General features: G+C 47.2%; 1 protein-coding gene and 1 pseudogene across 3 annotated transcripts in view; one reads left to right on the top strand and one right to left on the bottom strand.

Moving 5' to 3' along the window:
- kcnip4a (potassium voltage-gated channel interacting protein 4a) overlaps positions 1-23,128 on the bottom strand; it is a 742,411-nt gene that overhangs the window by 577,312 nt on the left and 141,971 nt on the right. The window lies entirely within an intron of this gene.
- LOC144601218 (U2 spliceosomal RNA) lies at positions 14,654-14,741 on the top strand (annotated as a pseudogene).

The raw sequence follows: 23,128 nt of genomic DNA, 5'->3' as shown, positions 1-23,128 counted from the left end.
TCCAGTAGCGTTGACCCCCCCGCTCCTTCGGTTTCCGTGTCATCCAGCCCGACAGTCCAGGCCGTCACCACGACCTCCGACCCGTTTGCTGCGATACTCGCTGAATTCCCAGAGCTCCTAGTCCAGCGTTTCGACACACCTGCCGCCAAGCACGGAGTCGTGCACTTCATCCCTACGGAGGGACCGTCTGTTTTCGCCCGAGCCCGACGCCTACCCCCTGATAAGCTGGCAGTCGCTCGCGAAGAGTTCCTCACTTTGGAACGGCTGGGGATCATACGCCCGTCAGACAGCCCGTGGGCCTCACCGTTACACATGGTCCCAAAAGCATCTGGGGGGTGGAGACCATGTGGCGATTACCGACGTCTGAACGCCATCACCACGGCTGACCGATACCCAATCCCGCATATTCAGGATTTTTCTGCCAGCCTAGAGGGTGCCACGGTTTTCTCAAAACTGGACTTAGTCCGAGGGTATCACCAGATCCCGGTTCGCCCCGCAGACATCCTTAAGACCGCCATGATCAACCCGTTCGGGCTTTTTGAGTGGCTGCGGATGCCTTTCGGCCTCAAAAACGCCGCCCAAGCGTTCCAACGCCTCATGGATCATGTGGGTCGGGGTATGCCTTTTGTGTTCATATATCTGGACGATATTCTCGTGGCAAGTCGGTCGGCTCACGAACACTGGTCCCACTTACGCTCCATATTCTAAAGGTTGCAGGACCACGGTCTGATCCTACACCCATCCAAATGCCAATTCGGACTATCCGCAGTAGATTTACTGGGCCGACCAGCTCCCATGGGTTCTCCTGGGTATCCGCACGGCTCCGAAGCACGATCTCGGAGCTTCCTCGGCAGACCTGGTCTATAGCTCGCCCCTGCGGGTACCAGGCGACGTTCTCCCCCAATGTTCCACCCCCCATCCCTCCATTCCAGCACTCTTAGCTTCACTCCGAGCGCGGGTGGGGTCCCTGGCCCCGGTCCCTGCTTCTCGTCACGGGGATCCCCCTTCACACGTCCCACCGGCTTTGGGCGACTGCGAGTTCGTTTTCCGGCGCATCGATGCCCACCGCCCCCCGTTCCGGCCAGTTTACCAGGGTCCGTTCAGGGTAGTGAAGAGAGGCACAGTCACCTTCACGTTAGAAGTGGGTACACGACAAGAGGTCGTCTCGGTGTCCCGCCTCAAGCCTGCCTACTGGGACCCAGACCAGCCCGTCACAGCGGCTCAACCTCCTCGCCGGGGTCGTCCTCCGGCCGCGGCTCCCGTACAGCAGTTTTCCCCCTCGCTGCCCCCGTTCGGGACCCCGCTTCCCCCGGTCTCCTTGCCACTGCCGCCTCCGGCTCCGGCAGTTTCCCCTCCTCCTGCGGTGCCGGTTTCCCCGTCCCCACCCCCGGCAGGGCCCCCCTCTCCTCTCCGCACAGAGGGTTCTGGGGGGGGGGGGGGGGTCATGTAGGGACACAGGGATTGGTCCAGACCATCGAACCCTCTGATTGGTAGAAGAGGTGAGGTGGTGCGCAGGTAAAGGAACTGGGCAGTCTGGTTTAGTCCTCCGAGAGAGACAGTAAGATTTATGGTTGTCTGTCGTTTGGTGCGTTGATTGTCACGGTTGTTAATATTACAATAAACGTCTACCTCAACCTACTTCGCCTACGACTCGCCATAATATACTGATTACTTCTACCAATCCTGTAATCAATGTATCGGAAGGAACTGCAGATGCTGGGTTTACACAGAAGATAGACACAAAATACTGGAGTAACTCAGCGGGACAGGCAGCATCGCTGGAGAGAAGGAATGGGTGACGTTTCGGGAGGAGATCCTTCTTCAGCTTACCCAAACTCAAAGTCCAGCAAAGAAGGAAACAGGCACTCTTACAGCCACACTGTAAAGAGAATGCAAAGAGGAGCATTCAGATCGAGTTCACCATTATTTTAAACTCCTGCCTCTTATTCTTCTTGTTAATCCTGCAAAGTTTGGAGAGACAGACGAAAGGACGAAAGAAAATCTCATGCCAAAGAAATGTAATTAAAGTCATCATAATAAATAGCATTTGCTCTTCGTATTTTATGTCAAGCTTTATTCTTTGCAGGTGCATCTTTGAAAGTGACATGATTATTCAACAATTTTATTAAAGAAGCATCCACCACTTTAATTGAATGAAACCCCCACAATTGTGTTGTCCAATTCATTGCAAATATTCCATGGATTCAGAGCAAAACCAACATCCATTGTACTATGTCTGAAAATTAAAAAAAGTAATGATCTGCAGCTGCTGGAAAAAAATCAGTAGGTCAGAGAGCATCTGTGGAAAGAGAAAGAGTCAATATTTTGGGCCTATAACTCTTCATCGGAATAGGGAAAGGGAAAGGGCACAAATGATGTCGGGAAGAAGAGGAAGGAGGTTCTGCAATGTGAGTTTAGAGAGTTAGGAAGAAGGGTGAAAAGCAGGACTTCTAGGGTGGTTATCTCTGGATTGCTTCCTGTACCTCGTGCTGGTGAGGGCAGGAACACGGAGATAGGGGACCTGACTGTGTGGCTGGGAGGCTGGTGCAGGGAGTAGGGATTTAGATTTATAGACCACTGGGATCTCTTTTGAGGTAGGGGTGACCTGTACAAAAGGGACGGGTAACACCTTAACTGGAGGGGGACCAATGTTCTGGCAGGCAGGTTTGCTAGTGCCACACATGTGGGTTTAAACTAATTAGTGGGAGGGAGGGGTTGACAAATTGGGAGTATAAAGATGAAGTTAAAGGGGAAGTGAGTACAGGAAAAGTTGCAAAAGTCTCCCGAATTAATGGGAAGAATGGTTCGAGAAGGGATAAGAGAGTCAGGTCAGGGCCAATGGTGTGAGAGGGGAGGTGAATACTAGTTAAAGTGGTGTATTTGAATGCACGAAGTATAAAAAATAAAGTGGATGAGCTGAGGCTCAGTTAGATATTGGCAAGTATGATGTCGTGGGAATTACAGAGGCAGGGCTGCAAGAGGACCAGGGCTAGGAACTGAATATTCAGGGATATACGTCCTAACGAAAAGACAGACAGGTGGGCAGAGGGGGTGGGGTCGCTCTGTTGGTAAGGAATGACATTCAGTCCCTTGCGAGGGGTGACATAGAATCCTGAGGAACTGAGGAATTGTAAGGGTAAAAAGACCCTAATGGGAGTTATCTACTGGCCCCCAAACAGTAGCCTGGATATAGGGTGCAAGTTGAATCAAGAGTTAAAATTGTCATGTCGCAAATGTAATGCTACGGTGGTTATGGGAGATTTCAACATGCAGGTAGATTGGGAAAATCAGGTTGGTACTGGACCCCAAGAAAGGGAGTTTGTGGAGTGCCTCCGAGATGGATTTTTAGAGCAGCTTGCACTGGAGCCTACCAGCGTGAAGGCAATTCTGGATTTAGTGTTGTGTAATGAACTGGATTTGATATGGGAACTCAAGGTAAAGGAGCCATTAGGAGGTAGTGAACATAATATGATATTTTAATCTACAACTTGAGAGGGAGAAGGGAAAATCGGAAGTGGCAGTATTACAGTTGAGCAAAGGGGACTATGGAGGCATGAAAGTTGTCCAAAGTTGACTGGAAAGAGACCCGAGCAGGGATGACAATGGAACAACAATGGCAGGTATTTCTGGGAATAATACAGAAGGTGCTGGATCAGTTCGTTCCAAAGAGGAAGAAATATTCTAAGGGGAGTAAGAGGCAACTGCGGCTGGCAAGGGAAGTCAAGGACAGTATAAAAATAAAAGGGAAGTATAACATAGCAAAGACGAGCGGGAAGCCAGAGAATTGGGAAACTTTTAAAGAGCAACAGAAGATAACTAAAAAGGCAACACGTGGAGAAAAGATGAGGTATGAAAGGAAGAATATAAAGGAGGATAGTAAAGGCTTCTTTAGGTATGTGAAGAGGAAAAAAAATAGTTAAGACAAATGTGGGTCCCTTGAAGACAGAAACAGGTGAATTTATTATGGGGAACAAGGAAATGACAGATGAATTGAACAGGTACTTTGGTTCTGTCTTCACTAGGGAAGACCCAAACAATCTCTCAGATGTACTCGTGGCCAGAGGACCTAGGGTGATGGAGGAACTGAAGGAAATTCACATTAGGCAGGAAATGGTGTTGGGTAGACTGATGGGACTGAAGGCTGATAAATCCCCAGGGCCTGATGGTCTGCATCCCAGGGTACTTAAGGAAATGGCTCTAGCAATTGTGGACGCATTGGTGACCATTTTCCAATGTTCTACAAATTCAGGATCAGTTCCTGTGGATTAGAGGGCAGCTAATGTTATCCCACTTTTTAAGAAAGGAGGGAGAGAGAAAACGGGGAATTATAGACAAGTTAACCTGATATTGGTGGTTGGGAAGATGCTGGAGTCAATTGTAAAGGATGAAATAGCAGCACATTTGGATAGCAGTAACAGGATCGATTCGAGTCAGCATGGATTTATGAAGGGGAAATCATGCTTGACTAATCTTTTGGAATTTTTTGAGGATATAACTACGAAAATGGACAAGGGAGAGCCAGTGGATGTAGTGTATCTGGACTTTCAGAAAGCCTTTGATAAGGTCCCACATAGAAGATTAGTGGGAAAAATTAGAGCACATGGTATTGGGGGTAGGGTACCGACAAGGATAGAAAATTGGTTCGCAGACAGGAAACAAAGAATAGGGATTAATGGGTCCCTTTCAGTATGGCAGGCAGTGATACCGCAAGGCTCGGTGCTGGGACTGCAGCTATTTACAATATACATTAATGACTTGGATGAAGGGATTAAAAGTAACATTAGCAAATTTGCAGATGACACAAAGCTGGGTAGCAGTGTGAACTGTGAGGAAGTTGCTATGAGGATGCAGGGTGACTTGGACATGTCGGGTGAGTGGGCAGATGCCTGGCAGATGCAGTTTAATGTGGATAAATGTGAGGAGATTATCCACTTTGGTGGCAAGAACAAGAAGGCAGATTATTATCTGAATGGTGTCAAGTTAGGAAAAGGGGAAGTTCAATGAGATCTGGGTGTCCTTGTTCATCAGTCACTGAAAGGAAGCATGCAGGTACAGCAGGCAGTGAAGAAAGCCAATGGAATGTTGGCCTTCATAACAAGAGGAGTTGAGTATAGGAGCAAAGAGGTCCTCCTACAGTTGTACAGGGCCCTAGTGAGACCACACCTGGAGTACCGTGTGCAGTTTTTGTCTCCAAATTTGAGGAAGGATATTCTTGCTATTGAGCGAGTGTAGGTTCACAAGGTTAACTCCTGGGATGGCGGGACTGTCATATGTTGAAAGAATGGAGCGGCTGGGCTTGTATACACTGGAATTTAGAAGGATGAGAGGGAATCTTATTGAAACATATACGATTATTAAGGGACTGGACACGGTACAGGCAGGAAACATGTTCCCGATGTTGGGAGAGTCCAGAACCAAGGGCCACAGTTTAAGAATAAGGGATAGGCCATTTAGAATGGAGATGAGGAAGAACTTTTTCACCCAGAGAGTTGTGAATCTGGAATTCTCTACCTCAGAAAGCAGTGGAGGTCAATTCTCTGGATGCTTTCAAGAGAGAGTTAGATAGAGCTCTTAAAGATAGCGGAGTCAAGGGATACGGGGAGAAGGCAGGAACGGGGTACTAATTGTGGATGATCAGCCATGATCACAGTGAATAGCGGTGTTGGCACGAAGGGCCAAATGGCCTACTACTGCATCTATTATCTATTGTCTATTGTCTAAATGTGAAATGCCAGTTAATTTTCACGAGGAGAAAAGATGGAGGAGGAATTGAGATAACAATGGGAGTCAAAGCGCCTTAACGACGGCAATTTCTTTGACTGTGTAATGAATTGTGACTGGTGAGTGGTAGGCCTTGCCTTGCCTAGCAGTCTAGACTTATGTGAGTAGTATAAGGAAAGTAAACTGACCTAATATGATGTTGCATTTCTCCCTTTCCTACTCCTGATGAAGGGTTGCAAACCTGAAATGCAGGTGGATTCTCCTTCCTCTGAGATTGCCTGATCTGCTGACATTTTGCAGCTTGTTCTGTTTTTGTACTAAACTTTGTGAGATAAACTATAATTTTAAAAAATAATAGCAAGAAACAAACTGTTGGAGGAACTCATGGACAGATGACGTTTCGGTCGGGCCACATCTTCAGACTGAATCAGTTTTTGCTCAGAGTTCCAGCATCTGCAGTTTCTTCTGTCATCACAAATTAACAGTGGGCCAATTGCTAAATTTAGCAACAGAAACTGATTTGTTTGCATAAAATTATCATCTATGCAAAATACTCTGTTAGCACTTCCAGTTAATCTGCTGGGTCTGCTTCACTATTGACAACATTTCTATTATCTATCATTTACCGCAGTGAAGAACCTGGGACTATCTTTAACCGGACTTTACTGGACTTTCCATTGCACTAAACATTATTCCCTCTATCCTGTGGCTTGATTGTAATCATTTCTAGTCTTTCCGCTGATCGGGTAGAATGCAACAAAAAAGCTTTTCACTCTACAAAAAGTACATGTGACAATAATCTAAACTAAACTATGATTGGTGCAACATTTTCCCCTTAAAGAGAATTATACCTTTATTTCCCTGTTCAAAATCTATTTTTGTGGATAAATCTATTTTTCATAATGTGTTACCATGGTACACTGGATGTTTTCCCAGATTGTTTTCATACTTACATTACCAAAAATTGTATCAAGCAAGAAGCTAGCTTTGTAGATGAGACCATGTTACTAATAATATTATAGCCTAGAAATTAATGAGTGGCACAATTTTTTTAAGCACCAATCATCCAAAAATCTGGCAAGAATTTATGGATGAAATTGTACTCAACATAAAGATTTGTTATGTTTAGTTTAGAGCTTGGAAACAGGCCCTTCAGCCAACAGAGTCCACACTGACCACATTAGTTCACAACTACTGTTCACATTAGTTCTGTTATCCCACTCTCGCATTCACTCCCTACAACACAGGAGCATGTTTACATCGGCTAATTAGCATACAGACCTGCACATCTTTGAGATGTGGGAGGAAACTGAAGCATCTGGAGGAAACCTATGCAGCCATGGGGAGAACATGCAACCTTCACACAAACAGCCCGAGTTCTGAATTGAACCTTGGTCTCTGGCGTTGTGAGGCAGCAGCTCTTCCAACTGTGCCACCCATGAACCAGGCATTTCAGTGCAAATCCTGCGCTATAGCATCCCGCATTTTTTTCGGCATCAGATGTGCATGTAATGATGCCACCATTTGTGCAGCACTCATTGTTGGCCTTCCTGACATAATTTGGAGGTTAAAAGTGCAATCCATGATTGCCCTGGGACAGTCTCCATAGAACTAGCAGCCCATCACACCAGTCTGCTGCTTTTCTATCCACAACCTGCTGACATCTAGACATCTGAAATAACTGCAGAAATAACTGCAGTCCACCTTAACACTTTCCATTGATCACAGCATACCTAAATCATCAGGGGGTGTTTCTATTCAACCTTGTGTGCCGTAGGGGTAATATTGCTGGCAGCAATCTAACTAGAAATGTTGTCATGGCCATGCACAGTATTCAGAGAAGGTAAAGGATACCAATGTCCCCGACCTACATAAGATTTACATCCCGCGGATTCTTGCGTAAGTTAGATGTTAAGGAAGTCGGAAATGTTGGTGCTACAACATACGCACAAATTCACTATTCAATGCGGAGACTACATGGGAGCTGTGCAGCAGAGACCACGTGGGAACTCCAACATAGAGACAACATGGTAATTCCAATGTGGAGACCACGTGGGAGCTCCGACATGGAGACCACATGGGAGCCTCCATGGGAACAGCTGGCTTGCAGAAACGGCTGCATGCCCAGTAGCTCACTCCTACCGAGATGCACAACTCAGATATAAAGCATTGGGCTTAAAGAAAGGGGATGAAAGCCATGTTGATTCTCAGCTTCCTCACCATACAAACATAGAACATTGAAAATTAGGTGTGGGAGTAGGCTATTCGGCCCTTCGAGTCAGTACCGCCATTCAATATAATCATGGCTGATCATCTAAAATCAGTACCCCCCCCCCCCCCGTTACTGCTTTTTCCCCATATCCCTTGATTCCTTAAGCCCTAAGAGCTAAATCTTACACGCTCTTGAAAACATCCAGTGAATTGGCCTCCACTGCCTTCTGTGGCAGAGAATTCCACAGATTCACAAATCTCTGGGTGAAGGCGTATTTCCTCATCTCAGTCCTAAATGGCCAACCCCTTATTCTTAAACTGTGACCCCTGGTTCTGGACTCCCCCAACATCGGGAACATGTTTCCTGCATCGAGCCTGTCCAAACCTTTAAGAATTTTATATGTTTCTGCAAGATCCCCTCTCAACCTTCTAAATTCCAGTGAATACAAGCCCAGTTGACCCATTCTTTCATCATATGTCAGTCCCGTCCTCCCGGGAATTAGCCTGGTGAACCTACATTGCACTCCCTCAGTAGCAAGAATGTCCTTCCTCAAAGTAGGAGACCAAAATTGCACACAATACTCCAGCTCCAGGGCCCTGTACACTGGGGGCCTAAATTTGCATTAGCACTAAATGCCAACTCAGTTTAACGTGCCAATAAAAGGTGAAATCAAATTTTTTAAGTACATATATTTATGAAGCCATAAAGCAAGCTTCTTTCATTAGTTCACGTAATATTTACATCTATCATCTTTATGGTTACTTGAAAGCTGAGAGTTTACACAAGATGATATCAACCTTTGACATTAGATATAAACAAAAGCTACTGAAAATACCCATCATGTCAGCATCAAGAAAGAGTTAATGCTTCGGGACTATGACCTGTCATCAGAACAGTTCTAATGAAAGGTTATCAATCTGAAACATCATGACATTGAACATAAAAACATAGAAACATCGAAAAATAGGTGCAGGAGTAGGCCATTCGACTCTTTGAGCCATTCAGTATGATCATGGCTGATCATCTAAAATCAATACCCCGTTCCGGCTTTTTCCCCATATCCTTTGATTCCTTTGGCCCCAAGAGTGAAATCTAACTCTCTCTTGAAAACATCCAGTGAATGGCAAACCTCTTCTGCGTTTGCTGGAGATTTACACTGGATATCCTGACTCTTTCTCAATTATGCGAGGCTGCACAAATCAAGCTATAACTGTGCTACTTATGGTACAGCTCTCTCCTGCCTATGGCCATCAACAGATTTACAGTTCATGGATTTCAAACTCGCAACCCACAGGCCAGGTTTTTGGTGTTTTGAAGGTGTTATGAAAAGTGGGATGCGAGGGATTTTAAAATGGGCATTTGTTTTTGTTAAAATTTAAATAAGATTTACATTTTATAATAGCTCTCTGAGGGTGGCCTTGATAAAATGATCACTCTGTATTACAATGTTTTTCCAAATGCTTAGTGCAGCTTGACGCCCTGCATAAAGCAACTTGCGTGCATTCCAAATGTATACGTCTTTCAACTTTCAGTCAGATGTCACTTTCAGTAAGATGCCACTTTCAATGTGCAACCCATTTCTCAAATATATCCTTGACCTAATTACCTTAATAAACTCACTCTTAGTACATCTGCTAGTACTTATAAAGTGAAACATAAATTGGCTTCCTTCGAAAGTGAAAAGAAACTTCAATAAATCAAAGGTGATGTGTTATCTCCCTTGTGCGAATGGGTTTGTATTTATGTGCAATAAAAAAATATGACCTTTTACCATTATAACGTTCTGTGTTTTCGAGTGGAAGACAAGAGGAGGCTAAATTGGATACTGCAAGAAAATGGGTACGAGTATTGTGATTACCCTGCATCCATTCAACTCAAATTTTTGCCTGATCATTATTTAATGATGATCATTACTAATCATCATCAAGCAATGTGATTGTATTTCGAGGGACACAAGGCACTGCAGATGCTAGAATCTTAAGCAAAATGCAAAGTGCTGGAGTAACTCAGTGGGTCAGGCAGAGGAAATGGATAAATGACATTTCAATTCGGGACCCTTCCAAAGATCCTGACCCAAAATGTTGCCCATCAATTTCCCTCCACAGATGCTGCCTGATGGATTGTATTTCTGCTTGTTTTAACTCATTAGTACCGGCCTAATTTAAATAGCAATCAGTGTTAGTTCTGAGTTTTACTGCTTGTAAAAAGCCTATGATTGAATAGAGTCAAAAAGGGAACCATCCAGGTTTTTTAATGCACCATTGGAATCTTGGCAGACAAAATGCAGAGAGAGATCCTCTGTGCACAGGAGACCAGAATGCTAAAGTGGTAAGATAGTAAGAAGTTTAATAACCTTTCATGAACCAATTTCTTCAAATGCCGTATCCCACCAATTGCAGCACTTGACTTACAGCATTGAGCAACCTGTTCCCTAACTTTCAAAAATCAATGTCAGTCACCACTCCGATCTGATATTCACATCGTTCATATATCCCACACATCTGCTATCCCGAAGGAGGGATACTAGTCATTCTAGTTCTGATAAGAGACCAGATAGGATGGGTTTGTTTTCCTTAAAATGGTGAGGGGCATAGGACAGTGTTTGTAGTAGGAAACTTCCCCATGTCAGCTGTGTCACTAATTATAGAACATTGATTTCAGTTAAGGTAAAAAGGTTTGGAGATGATCTGAGGAAAAAAATGTCACCTGGGGTATGTTTGGAATCTGGAACGCCCTGCGTGAGTGTATGATGGAAGCAGATACCCTCAGACCTGTTGAGAAGTATCATGATGAGCACTTGAATTGCCACACAATTGAAGGCTGCAGACCATGTGCAGGTAAATGGGATTAATGCAGATGGATAATTAACGACGGGCACAGACATGATGAGCCAAAGGACCTGCTTCAATGTCCTTGAAAGTAATTGATCCTCTCACTAAATAGTACATTACAAGAACATTCTGAACCTCCACAAAATCATGAAAGTATCCAAAAGAAATAAAAGAACCAGCAATAGTCTTTGTCGACCAGGCCAAAGCCTTCAGTGCCATTGGGACACAAATTACTGATGGAATTACTCAAAATTATGCGATTCCTAAGATTTATTGACCTTATGAAAGATCATCACACAAATACATACATGTGAAGAAGGTATTAAGTGTCCCATGAAACCCTGGCACATATCTCAGGATAATGCCCGAACGTTTAGAATGGCAGAATCAAGAGGCACAATATCATCACAGAGAACCTAAAGGAGGTGGTGACCATATATTAATAGGAGAAAATAGTCGACCCACACCTGAGATCAGATGATGGAGTTCTATGGAAACCCAACCTGATATTTTTCAAGGGTAGAGGTACAAATGGTGAATGTCATGATCTGAATTGAAACTAACAATCATAAGATCACAAGTGATAGGAGTAGAATTAGGCCATTCGGTCCATCAAGTCTGCTCCGCCATTCAATCATGGCTGATCTATCTCTCCTTCCTAAACCCATTCCCCTGCCTTCTCCCCATAATCTCTGACACCTGTACTAATCAAGAATTTATCTATCTGCCTTAAATATATCCACTAACTTTGCCTCCACAGCCTTCTGTGGCAAATAATTCCACAGATTCATCACCGTCTGACTAAAGAAATTCCCCCTCATCTCCTTCCTAAAAGAACGCCCTTTAATACTGAGGCTATGAACTCTAGTCCTAAACGCTCCCACTAATGGAAACATCATCTCCACATCCACTCTATACATGCCTTTCACTATTCTGTACATTTCAATGAGGTCCCCCCTCATTCTTCTAAACTCCAGCGAGTATAGGCCCAGTGCCGACAAATGCTCATCACAGGTTAACTTACTCATTCCTGGGATCATTCTTGTAAACCTCCTCTGGACCCACTCCACTCAATCACCCAAAAAACATGGAGGGAGAAGAGCGAGATATACAAGCATCTTATGGTGAAGATCAAGGAATTGACGGGAGGACAGAATGTGCAATACAATTGCTTTGTAAAAATTAGTCAAGGTAACAGGCGGTCCACGGAACCAGCTGTGCCTTGCCAGCATTGATTTGTGGTCCTTTTTGTTCCTTTTCTGTTGCATCAAGAATCTGAAGTTTATTTCTTCATCAGAAGCATACTGATATTAAATTCAGTTATAGCTTGAGCAGGCAAAGAAGATTGCTTTTGAAATGATAACAGTCCAGAATAATTGAAATTCCTTATTAGGATCAATAATCCTTTTTGCTGAATGGCTTGTTTCCCAGGATACTATTGATCTTGTGAACAACTGATGAGGATAACTTTGGAAGAACCTGTGCTGCTCCAATGTTTTCCTTAAGTTGTTCAGTGTTGGAGCCAGAGGGAAAAGGGCAAAGGAAGACTGCATCCTGATGGAGTTCCTGAAAATCAACCGATAGAGGATATTCGCCAAATAAGTTTCAAGTTTCACAACCTGCCTAATCACTGATATTTTAACTATATGTGGAGCGGTAGTTTTGGGGAAAAGGACCCTACTGAAATAACACACAACCATCTCCTGCATGAAAGCACTGTTAGTAAAGCAACAAAAGGTGTAACATGGCAACAACCCAAGAGACAGTACCTGTCATGTCAATAGACAATAGACAATAGGTGCAGGAGTAGGCCATTCAGCCCTTCGAGCCAGCACCGCCATTCAATGCGATCATGGCTGATCACTCTCAATCAGTACCCCGTTCCTGCCTTCTCCCCATACCCCCTCACTCCGCTATCCTTAAGAGCTCTATCCAGCTCTCTCTTGAAAGCATCCAACGAACTGGCCTCCACTGCCTTCTGAGGCAGAGAATTCCACACCTTCACCACTCTCTGACTGAAAAAGTTCTTCCTCATCTCCGTTCTAAATGGCCTACCCCTTATTCTTAAACTGTGGCCCCTTGTTCTGGACTCCCCCAACATTGGGAACATGTTTCCTGCCTCTAATGTGTCCAATCCCCTAATTATCTTATATGTTTCAATAAGATCCCCCCTCATCCTTCTAAATTCCAGTGTATACAAGCCTAATTGCTCCAGCCTTTCAACATACGACAGTCCCGCCATTCCGGGAATTAACCTAGTGAACCTACGCTGCACGCCCTCAATAGCAAGAATATCCTTCCTTGCTTTTGTAATAGAGTTGTAGAGGAACTCGAGGCTTGGTGAAGGGCTAATCTGACCAAATTATCCAAACTTAGTCCTGAGTTTTAAGATAGAGGTACCCAGACAATGACCTGCCTATAATACTGGCACCCTACCTAACTTAACTGGCCTTTCCTCCTCAGTCATATCAAGAACTACTCTTGCACATCCCATCATGGCATGGGGAGCAGCTGGATAGATGATCACATGTGCCAAGCCTGTAAACTTCCAAAATATATTATCAACCTGAGCGTCTTTAATAGCATAGGATGAGGATTGTATGGGTTGGGTTCCTTTTCCCTGCTAAATACTGGCTTTCCATCACCGGCATTATTGAAGTCCAATGTAATGCTTTGGGTTTCAATCAGTCTCCCCATTCTGCTTCCTTTCAGTATACACAAACTTCACACATTCTACTCTCATTACCAAAGCGGTGGATGATGTGAATTGTACTTCAAATATGTAAATGTCAGATAGTATTGAGACACACCTAGTAGCCAATCGAGGGTTGCTGAAGAGCCAAATTTCACAATTTTGTTCTTTTTCAACAATCCAAACAACCTCAAACAAGTGGATTGACTGTAGTTTTCATCCTAAATCCTTTTCTTTTGTCATATTTAATACTCATTCACGATGACTTTTGATTTTAATATTTTGGTTTGGTTGCAATTTTATGAATCACATTTGTAGGATCTCAGGTGCAAAGTACCTTTTTTGCTATAATTTGACGTTTAATTAAAATGATATATTAAAATATGACTCGACTGAATTTTGTTTCTTTACAGATCAAATAATATCTACAAACACATGTCATTTATCACTTGGAGACTTTTTGTCACAATTTATTCCATATAATTAGTAACACATTCCTTGGCCTTTTTAAAATATATGCCAGCAATGTGAATCATTCTGGAGAATGCTAGATTTTCTTCACAAAATGCTGGAGTAACTCAGCAGGTCAGGCAGCATCTCGGGAGAGAAGGAATGGGTGATGTTTCGGGTCGAGACCCTTCTTCAGACCCTTCTTCAGATTTTCTTATACTTTGCTTGTGCGGGAGTCTTGGAATAAGATTTAAACCTTTTTTTACTGTACAACTGGCAGGTTTTAGACATTTTCCCTCTCACTCACAAAGTAAGATTCTTCAGCTAAGAATCAGTCACTCTCTGTTCGGATCACATGTGAGTGGTTTAGTTTTCAATTGTTATTCAGTGTGGAGATTGTCTACACTTGCAATTTGAGCTAAGTTCCTCATTTGTGCAACGAATGAAAGTTAATTGCAACTTTGCATAAAACATATTACAAGTTAGACGATACTTCAATCTTCAGTCCAGAGTGTAGAGTCAATCTGGCCAGAACCAGAGTAACATTTTCAAATCACCCTAATCACAATTGACATATAAGTTATTAATGCTGAATCTCAAATAAGCTCAGCCCTGGGAGGTGTAGCGGAGAATAAAGACGGCAAAACACAGCATCAGTAATAATGCCCCATGGATCATCTTTGAATGAGCGTGACAGATAAGCGATACTTACCTGGCAGGGGTGATACCTTGATCACTCAGGAGGTTTTCCCTCGGCCTTTTGGCTAAGATCAAGTGTAGTATCTGTTCTGGCACAATCTAATGTTCTTATAAGAACAGTATAAGAGCAGTATTTGCATTGGATCATCGACGAGTAGCGGAGGTCAGGAGCACGTGTCTGGTTTAGGGATGGATCCATGCTGGTTGGGTAACCAACCTAACACCCTTATCCAGGTGGGATGGCAGCAGCAAGTGGAGCTGGAGGGCAGGGTATCCGGAATACCCTGCGAGTATCGGTGAAGGACCTCAGGGAGGGGAACCCTTTCTCAAGGGATCTCTTCATCAAGAAGGTGCTGCTGGAGGCCTGTGGATTCAAGGCCGGGGACATCTTCTGCCTCCAGGACTTCCCAGGTAACGGATATTTCGACGTTACCTTCCAAAACCCGGCGGGATGGCAGAAGTTGCTGCAGGACTTCCGGGAGAAGGGGGATGAAGCACCGCTGTCGCTCCTGAAGGTGCAGCCGCTCTTCACCCTCCCCACCCAGAGGGAACGAATGATCACGGTGCACATGTTTAACCCACATGTGCCCGTCGTGGATGTCCTCACCTTCCTTGCGCGCTACGTCGAAGGGGCCGGGAACTGCGTGGACATAAAGGACTTGTTCGGGATCTGGACAAGCAAGAGGCAAGTGAAGGTGAAGCTGAGGGTGGACGGGAAGGGATTCATCATCCACCCTCCCTCGGTGTTCGCTATCGGAGGGAACCGGGGTTACATGACGTACGCGGGGCAGCCCAGGGTGTGCAGGAAATGCAACAAACCTGGGCACGTGGTGGCAGAATGCAGGACAGTCGTCTGCAGAAACTGCAAACTAGAAGGCCACGAGACAAGGGAATGTAAAGAGAGCAAGAGCTGCAACCTGTGTGGGGAGGCAGGCCACCTTTACAGGGCCTGCCCTAAAAGAGCAAGCACGTACGCACAGGCGATAAGAGGGGCCGCTGCCAGCACACCCAGGGAGGACGAGACGCCCCCTACCACGGCAAAAGCCCAAAAAGGAAAGGAGAGCAGGGGCGATGACAACGCGACCACCAGGAGCCCCCAACCGCAGGACAGAGCCCCCCAGGCCGCTGCCCACGAGGGTGAGTCGATGGAAGAGGGGGAACAGGAAGAGGAGGAATGGCAGTTGGTAAAATCGAGGAAAACGTTGAAGGCTGTGCGCACGGAGAAAAAGGCGGTGGGGGCAAGCAAGTCCCAAAAAAGAGTCCTCTCCCAGGACGAGGCCAGCAACCTCTCCGCGTCGGAGGATGAGGCGACCGGGAGGAGCCGACAACGGAAGCAGAGGCAGAGGAAGAAAACGGCGGAGGAGGAAGGTAAGAGAAAGAACGTGTCTGTTGCCCCCCAGCCCCAGGAGACGGGGAACAGTGCCAATGGGCCCCAGCCCCAGGAGACCGTGAGCGGCACAACGGCCAATGGGCCCCTGCTCCGGGAGACCGTGAGCGGCACAACGGCCAATGGGCCCCTGCTCCGGGAGACCGTGAGCGGCACAACGGCCAATGGGCCCCTGCTCCGGGAGACCGGGAGCGGCACAACGGCCAATGGACCCCAGCTCCGGGAGACCGGGAGCAGTGCAGTGGCCAATGGGCCCCAGCTCCGGGAGACCGGGAGCAGTGCAGTGGCCAATGGGCCCCAGCCCCAGGAAACTGGGAGCAGCGCAGTGGCCTCGCCAGAAAATACACCCTGTGCTGAGGAAGCCACCAACCTGTACCACTACCTGTGCGACAAAAATGTGCAGGAACTCAGCCAGATGATTGGCATGCCGGAGGATCGCCTGGGACACTAAAGGACAATGGAGCTGAAACTGGCATCCTTAAACGTGCGCAGTGTGAAGAGCACTGCGCGATGTGTAACCGCCTTGCAGTACCTGGCCAAGGTAAAGGCGGATGTGACTTTTTTACAGGAGTGCGGGCTGCCACACCTTCGCTGCTATCGGAGGTGGTCGCGATGGTGGCCCCACGGACTGTCGGTATGGTCGGGGGGAAATGATTGTCGTGCGTCCGGTCTGGGGATCTTGCTGCGGGGAGGGGGCTTCACCATCACTGAGGTAAGGGAGGTGGTGGGGGGGCGTCTCTTGGTGGTGGATGTAATGTACCGTGGTTCTCCACTCCGGCTGATTAATGTGTATGCCTCACCCAGGCGGAGCGAGCGGTTGGCCGTCCTCCAGCAGCTCCCACCGCTGCTGGCCACGTCTAGACCGCTCGTTCTGGCCGGTGACTTCAACTGCATCATCGATGCGGCTGGACGATCCGGCAGTGCCAACCACAGACTGGACGGCACCTCCAAACTCCTGGTGGAGACGGTCAAAGATGCAAAATTGCGCGACGCCTTCAGCGACCCTGCAGGCGGAGTCCAGCCGCGGTTCACCTGGTCAGGACCGAACGGTTCAGCCCAGTCCCGGATAGACTTCCTCTTCACATCGAGGGCCGTCACGGTCAGACACACCGACCTCGCGCCAGTGTTCTTCTCTGACCACTGCCTCCTTCAGGCCACCTGTCACCTACAGGAGGACCAGAAGGCGGGCAGAGGAACGTGGAAGCTAAACGTGGAGCTGTTGACCCCGGAGAACGTTGAGGAGCTAAAGAGGGACTACGCATGTTGGAGAACTGTGAGGCCCCTCTTTGACTCCCCGACACTCTGGTGGGAGGCAACAAAGGAGAACATCAAGAAGTTCTTCGTCTCCAAAGGTGTTCAGAGAGCAAGACAGGGTAAGAGGGAACTGTGTCAACTCCAGACAGATTTGCAGCAGCTACTCCTTCTGCAGAGGAGAGGGGTGGATGTGAGGGAGGAACTGAGAGATTTGAAGGGCCGGCAAGCTCGGCTCTTTACCTCTGAATCCTCCAAGATCATCTTCCGGTCCAGGGTCCGCCATGTTGAGCAGGATGAGACGTGCTCACGTTACTTCTTCCATAAGGTTCACAGGGGGAGCTCTGTGATCAAAAGCCTTAGGGAGGAGGACGGCTCGGTAACATCCTCGCAGACAGACATGCTCAAGATCTGCAGATCCTTTTATAAGGATCTGTACGATGTAAAGACCACAGACAGCACCGCCTCCCAGAACTTCCTGTCCTCCATCACGGAGGTCTTGGACGACAGTAAGCGGGAGTCTGGACCAACCACTGACCCTGGAGGAGCTGACTGGCTCCATCCGTTCCTTTGACTCGAGTAAAACTCCCGGAGGCGATGGCTTACCGGCAGAGTTGTACTCGGCTCTGTGGGACTGGGTGGGCCCGGACCTGCTGGAAGTGTACAACGATATACTTCTAGCCGGCAGCATGTCAGACTCAATGAGGAAGGGCAGCATCACCCTGATCTACAAGCAGAAGGGGGAGATGAATGACTTAAGGAATTGAAGACCCATCACATTGTTGAATGTAGACTACAAGATCCTGTCTAAGGCCATCGCCAACCGGGTCAAGTCTGCTCTGGGACAGGTGATCCACCCGGACCAAACCTGTGCTGTACCTGGCAGGAAAATCTCAAACAGCCTGGTGCTGCTGAGAGATACCATTGCCTACGTGCAGGACAGACGGGTGGATGCCTGCCTGGTCAGCTTGGACCAGGAGAAGGCCTTCGACAGGATATCGCACACGTACATGAGGGACGTGCTCTCCAAAATGGGCTTTGGGGAGGGAATCAGGAAGTGGATACAACTGCTCTACTCCGATATCTGTAGTGCAGTCCAAATTAATGGGTGGGAATCAGACAGCTTCCCTGTCAGGTCTGGAGTCAGGCAGGGTTGCCCTCTTTCCCCTGTCTTGTTCGTCTGTTGCATTGAACCCTTTGCCGAATCCATCAGGAAGGATGCGAGCATAAGAGGAGTGACATTGCCAGGCAGTGGGGGCACTCAGGTCAAGGGCTCCCTGTACATGGACGATGTCGCCGTCTTCTGCTCGGATCCAGGGTCGGTCCGCAGACTGATCAGTGTCTGCGACCAGTTTGAGTTGGCCACGGGGGCCAGGGTAAACCGCAGGAAGAGCGAGGCCATGCTCTTTGGCAACTGGCCCGACCGATCTTCCATCCCCTTCACCATCAAGCCTGACTTCCTGAAGGTGCTGGGGATCTGGTTCGGGAAGGCTGAGGCATGTAACAAAAATTGGCTGGAGCGGATAGTCAGGGTGGGGAAGAAGCTGGAGCTGTGGAAGCAGCGCTCCCTCTCCATCACGGGGAAAAACCTGGTCATCAGGTGTGAGGTGCTCTCGGGGCTGCTGTACTTGGCGCAAGTGTGGCCCGTCCCTCCCTCCCACGCCAAGGGGATCACCCGGGCCGTCTTCCGTTTCGTCTGGGGGTCGGCGATGGACCGGGTGCGACGAGCCACAATGCACAAGTCGGCAGACAACGGGGGTAAAAGCGTGCCCAACGTCGCCCTCATTCTGATGGCCACCTTCGTGTGTGGCTGCATCAGGCGGAGCATAGAGCCAAGGCACGTGGGCACCAAATGCCACTACCTGCTGAGGTTCTACCTGCCCCGGTGTTGCGAAGGATGGGCCTGGCGCAGATGCCACGCAATGTGCCAGTCAGCTGGACATTGCCGAACCATCTGTCGTTTGTGGACAGGTTCCTCCGGACCAACACCTTTGACCACAAGTCCATCGGGCAGTGGTCAGCACGGAACGTCCTGCAGGCACTGCAGGGGAATGACTCCATGGATCCTGTGGCGTGGTTCCCAGAACAGACAGCCCAGCTTGTCTGGCAAAATGCCTCATCGCCAGTACTCACCAACAAGCACCAAGACCTGGCTTGGCTGGCGGTGAGGGGAGCCCTCCCAGTCAGATCCTTCCTGCACCGCCGGAACCTCACTACCAGCGCACGCTGCCCTCGGGACGGCTGCTACGGAGAGGAAACGGTGGCCCACCTCTTCAAAGAGTGTGGATTTGCCAGGAGAGTCTGGAGAGGTCTGCAGGGGTCCCTGTCACGATTCATTCCGAGCAGCTCCGTCACAGAGGACTCTGTGCTCTACGGACTGTTCCCAGGGACGCATTCCGAGACTGACATCGAGTGCTGCTGGAAGGTCATCAACTCGGTGAAAGACGCTCTTTGGTCTGCCCGATGCTTGTTGACCTCCCAGCGGAGCGAGCTGTCCGTCAAGGAATGTTGCCGACTGGCCCACTGCAGACTGCAGGAGTACGTGCTGAGGGATGCACTGAAGCTTGGTGCAGCCAACGCCAAGGCCCTGTGGGGGAGGACCACAGTCTAGGGTCCTTCCGCTGCTGGACATGGGGGGGGGGGGCAGGGTGTGGTGGAGAGAGACGCCCCTCCAAATAAGGGATACTGGGTAAATGTATGTAAATGTATGTAAATGTCTAAGTAAATGCCTGTATTGAATATGTAACCTCCGGAAATGTCGGATGGGTTTGTTTAAAAAAGATGTTTTGTAAATGATATTTATTACTTGAATAAAGTATTTTTTGATATAAAAAAATATATTAAAAAAAGATAAGCGATACACTTGTTAAATCCAATTAGTACGGACAGATCCCAAATAAGAATGAGAGTTAATTACAGACCCTTTGATGGAGGTCTTGTTACCTTTACCAGTACTGAGACTATTTCCTATAATTAATATAAGGAAATAACTGCAGATGCTGGTACAAATCGAAGGTATTTATTCACAAAATGCTGGAGTAACTCAGCAGGTCAGGCAGCATCTCGGGAGAGAAGGAATGGGTGACGTTTCGGGTCGAGACCCTTCGGACTGATGTCGGGAGGCGGGACAAAGGAAGGATATAGGTGGAGACAGGAAGACAGAGGGAGATCTGGGAAAGGGGAGGGGAAGAGAGGGACAGAGGAACTATCTATGCCCAGGCGAAATATGAGGTGCTGTTCCTCCAATTTCCGGTGGGCCTCACTATGGCACTGGAGGAGGCCCATGACAGAAAGGTCAGACTGGGAGTGGGAGGGGGAGTTGAAGTGCTCAAGGGATTGTTCGACGTACCCGACAAAGAGGCAGGCATAGCTAGGGCCCATGCGAGTGCCCATAGCTACGCCTCTGGTTTGGAGGAAATGGGAGGAGTCAAAGGAGAAGTTGTTAAGGGTAAGAATCAGCTCTGCTCGGCGGAGGAGAGGGTTAGTAGATGGGGATTGGCTGGTTCTACAGACGAGGAAGAAAAAGAGGGCTTCGAGACCATCCTTGTGGGGGATGGAAGTGTAGAGTGACTGGACATCCATGGTAAAGATGAGGGAGTGGGGGCCTGGGAACCGGAAGTTATCTAGGAGATGGAGAGCGTGTGAGGTGTCTTGGACGTAGGTGGGGAGGGATTTAACCAGAGGGGATAGGATGGAGTCGAGGTAGGTGGAAATAAGTTCGGTGGGACATGAGCAGGCAGAGACAATGGGTCTGCCGGGACAGTTCTGTTTATGGATTTTAGGTAGGAGGTAGAATCGGGCCTTGCAGGGCTGGGGAACTATAAGTTTGGAGGCATTGGAGGGCAGATCGCCGGAAATGGTGAGGTCCGTGATGGTGCTGATGATAAAGGTCTGGTGTTTGTCGGTGGGGTCATGGTCCAGGGATAAGTAGGAAGAGGTGTCTGAGTTGTCTTCTGGCCTCGGTCCTGTAGAAGTCAGCACGCCAGACTACGACAGCACCTCCCTTGTCAGCGGGTTTGATGATTAAGTCCGGGTTGTTGCAAAGTGAGTGGAGGGCTGCACGTTCAGGAGGGGAGAGGTTAGAGTTAGTCAGGGGAGTGGAGAATTCGAGGCGGTTAATGTCACGCCGGCAGTTGGAGATGAAAAGTTCTAGTGAGGGTAGTTAATAAATACTTTCTGTTTAAATGGGATGATGTTTAGTTTCACTTCCACTCCATTAGATGGGGTCTAATTAAAATATTGAAATTAAGTTAAATAATGTAGTCTAGACCTTGAAATAATTTTCACGTCAATACTGCCATCACTCCATTGACCTGATTACCAATTACCAATGGTGCAGATTGGCAGGCAGCTATTATCAGCACCAATTAAAGGAGTCATCAGTGGGGAGAGAAATAGAATGGATGCCTTGGCTCAAGGGCCATTTAACAGTAGCAGGGAAGTAAGAAGATAGGCACATTTTTAGCTGCAGTGAGGGGGAGGGGTGGGAAGAGCAGAGGGAAAGTCTGTGTAAGACTGCAGGCCGAAGGCACAATTCACTTCAAAACTGGCAGCAAAAGTGCTGAATCCCAAACTTACACTGGGCATCATTGGAGCAATATAGGTAGCTGAAGACTCGACTAAGTCTGAGCAATAGCACCTCGTAGGCAAACTACTAACATCACAACTCTCAGGATGTGGGTGTACCTTTGCTTCTATTAACCTTTGCCTTATTTTGTCTCAATATCTGTTTTTTGAAATAATTGCTAGCTTGACGCCTTTGATCTGCAGCCCGTCACACTTTCTCTTTGTCCCTTCACCTCCTGCTCTATGCAACTTAAAACATGTTTATCTCCTCCAAATCTGATCAAGGGTGCCTGATCCAAAAATGTCACGTTGCTCTTCCCACAGACAGTGCTGAGAACTGCCAACATTTTGTTTTGTTTTCCACATTTCTAGCATTTCAAGTGTTTTGTTCCAACTTATTAACATATGCTTGCCTGCTCCAATTTAAAATGCAGTACAATTTAATAGGGTTTATAGAAGTGTGCAGCAAATATATCAATTATGAAGTGTTTGCAGTAATTGAACAACCTGGAGAAATGCAAAGCACTAGAGCAATATCCTCTGCCAGTGGTATAAAACTTGGCAGATAAATTCTTGAACAAAGCCTTGGCGTCTAATCTGAATTATTATTTACCTGCACTCATTACTGCTGCATAGATTTCTGGGAAAGCAGAATATCCTTTCTTTGATCTTTATCCTTATATGCAAAAAAAACTGATCTGAAAATTGATGCAGCTGCTTCTGTGAAAAAAATAATCCCTCAATGCTTGCAATGCAATTACTAAGGTAAATTCTGATATCTGTCATATGCATGAAGAACGGAAGTTTAAAAAAAAGTGTTTTAAAAGACACATTGCCCAAGGTGCTTTCAAAGATCTTGGCCTGGATGCTTTTTTTAAACACTAGGAAAGGAGTGTTAAATGTAAACTACCTCGGCAGGCTATGCTTGAGGCACTCTGTGCAGCAGAAACCATTTAACACAGTTAGCACTCCTAGAGGCTTTTCCTCATTCACTCTGTCATTGTGGTCACCTGGGACAATTTACAGACTTGCGTGTCTTTGGGATGTGAGAAGAAATCAAAGCATCCGGAGTAAACCCACACAGTCACAGGGAGAACATGCAAATTGTACAGAAACAGATCCTGAGGTCAGGATCAAACCTGAGTCTCTGGCACTGTGAGGCAGCAGCTGTACCAGCTCTACCACTGTGCCACCCATCTTGAGGAATAGCCAATTGTAGGCTGTCCCAGCCCTGGATCTCGTGAGTTGATTCCTGGTTGGTCAAGTCTCATGAAAGAAGGTCTAACATTCATTGCAGAAACCTGTTTTTGGTGTGAATA

This window comes from Rhinoraja longicauda, chromosome 1 (genome assembly GCF_053455715.1).
Source record: "Rhinoraja longicauda isolate Sanriku21f chromosome 1, sRhiLon1.1, whole genome shotgun sequence".
In the NCBI taxonomy this organism is placed as follows: Eukaryota; Metazoa; Chordata; class Chondrichthyes; order Rajiformes; family Arhynchobatidae; genus Rhinoraja; species Rhinoraja longicauda.
The sequence above is the reverse complement of the archived record's forward strand: the minus strand, read 5'-3'. Positions and strand labels throughout refer to the sequence as shown.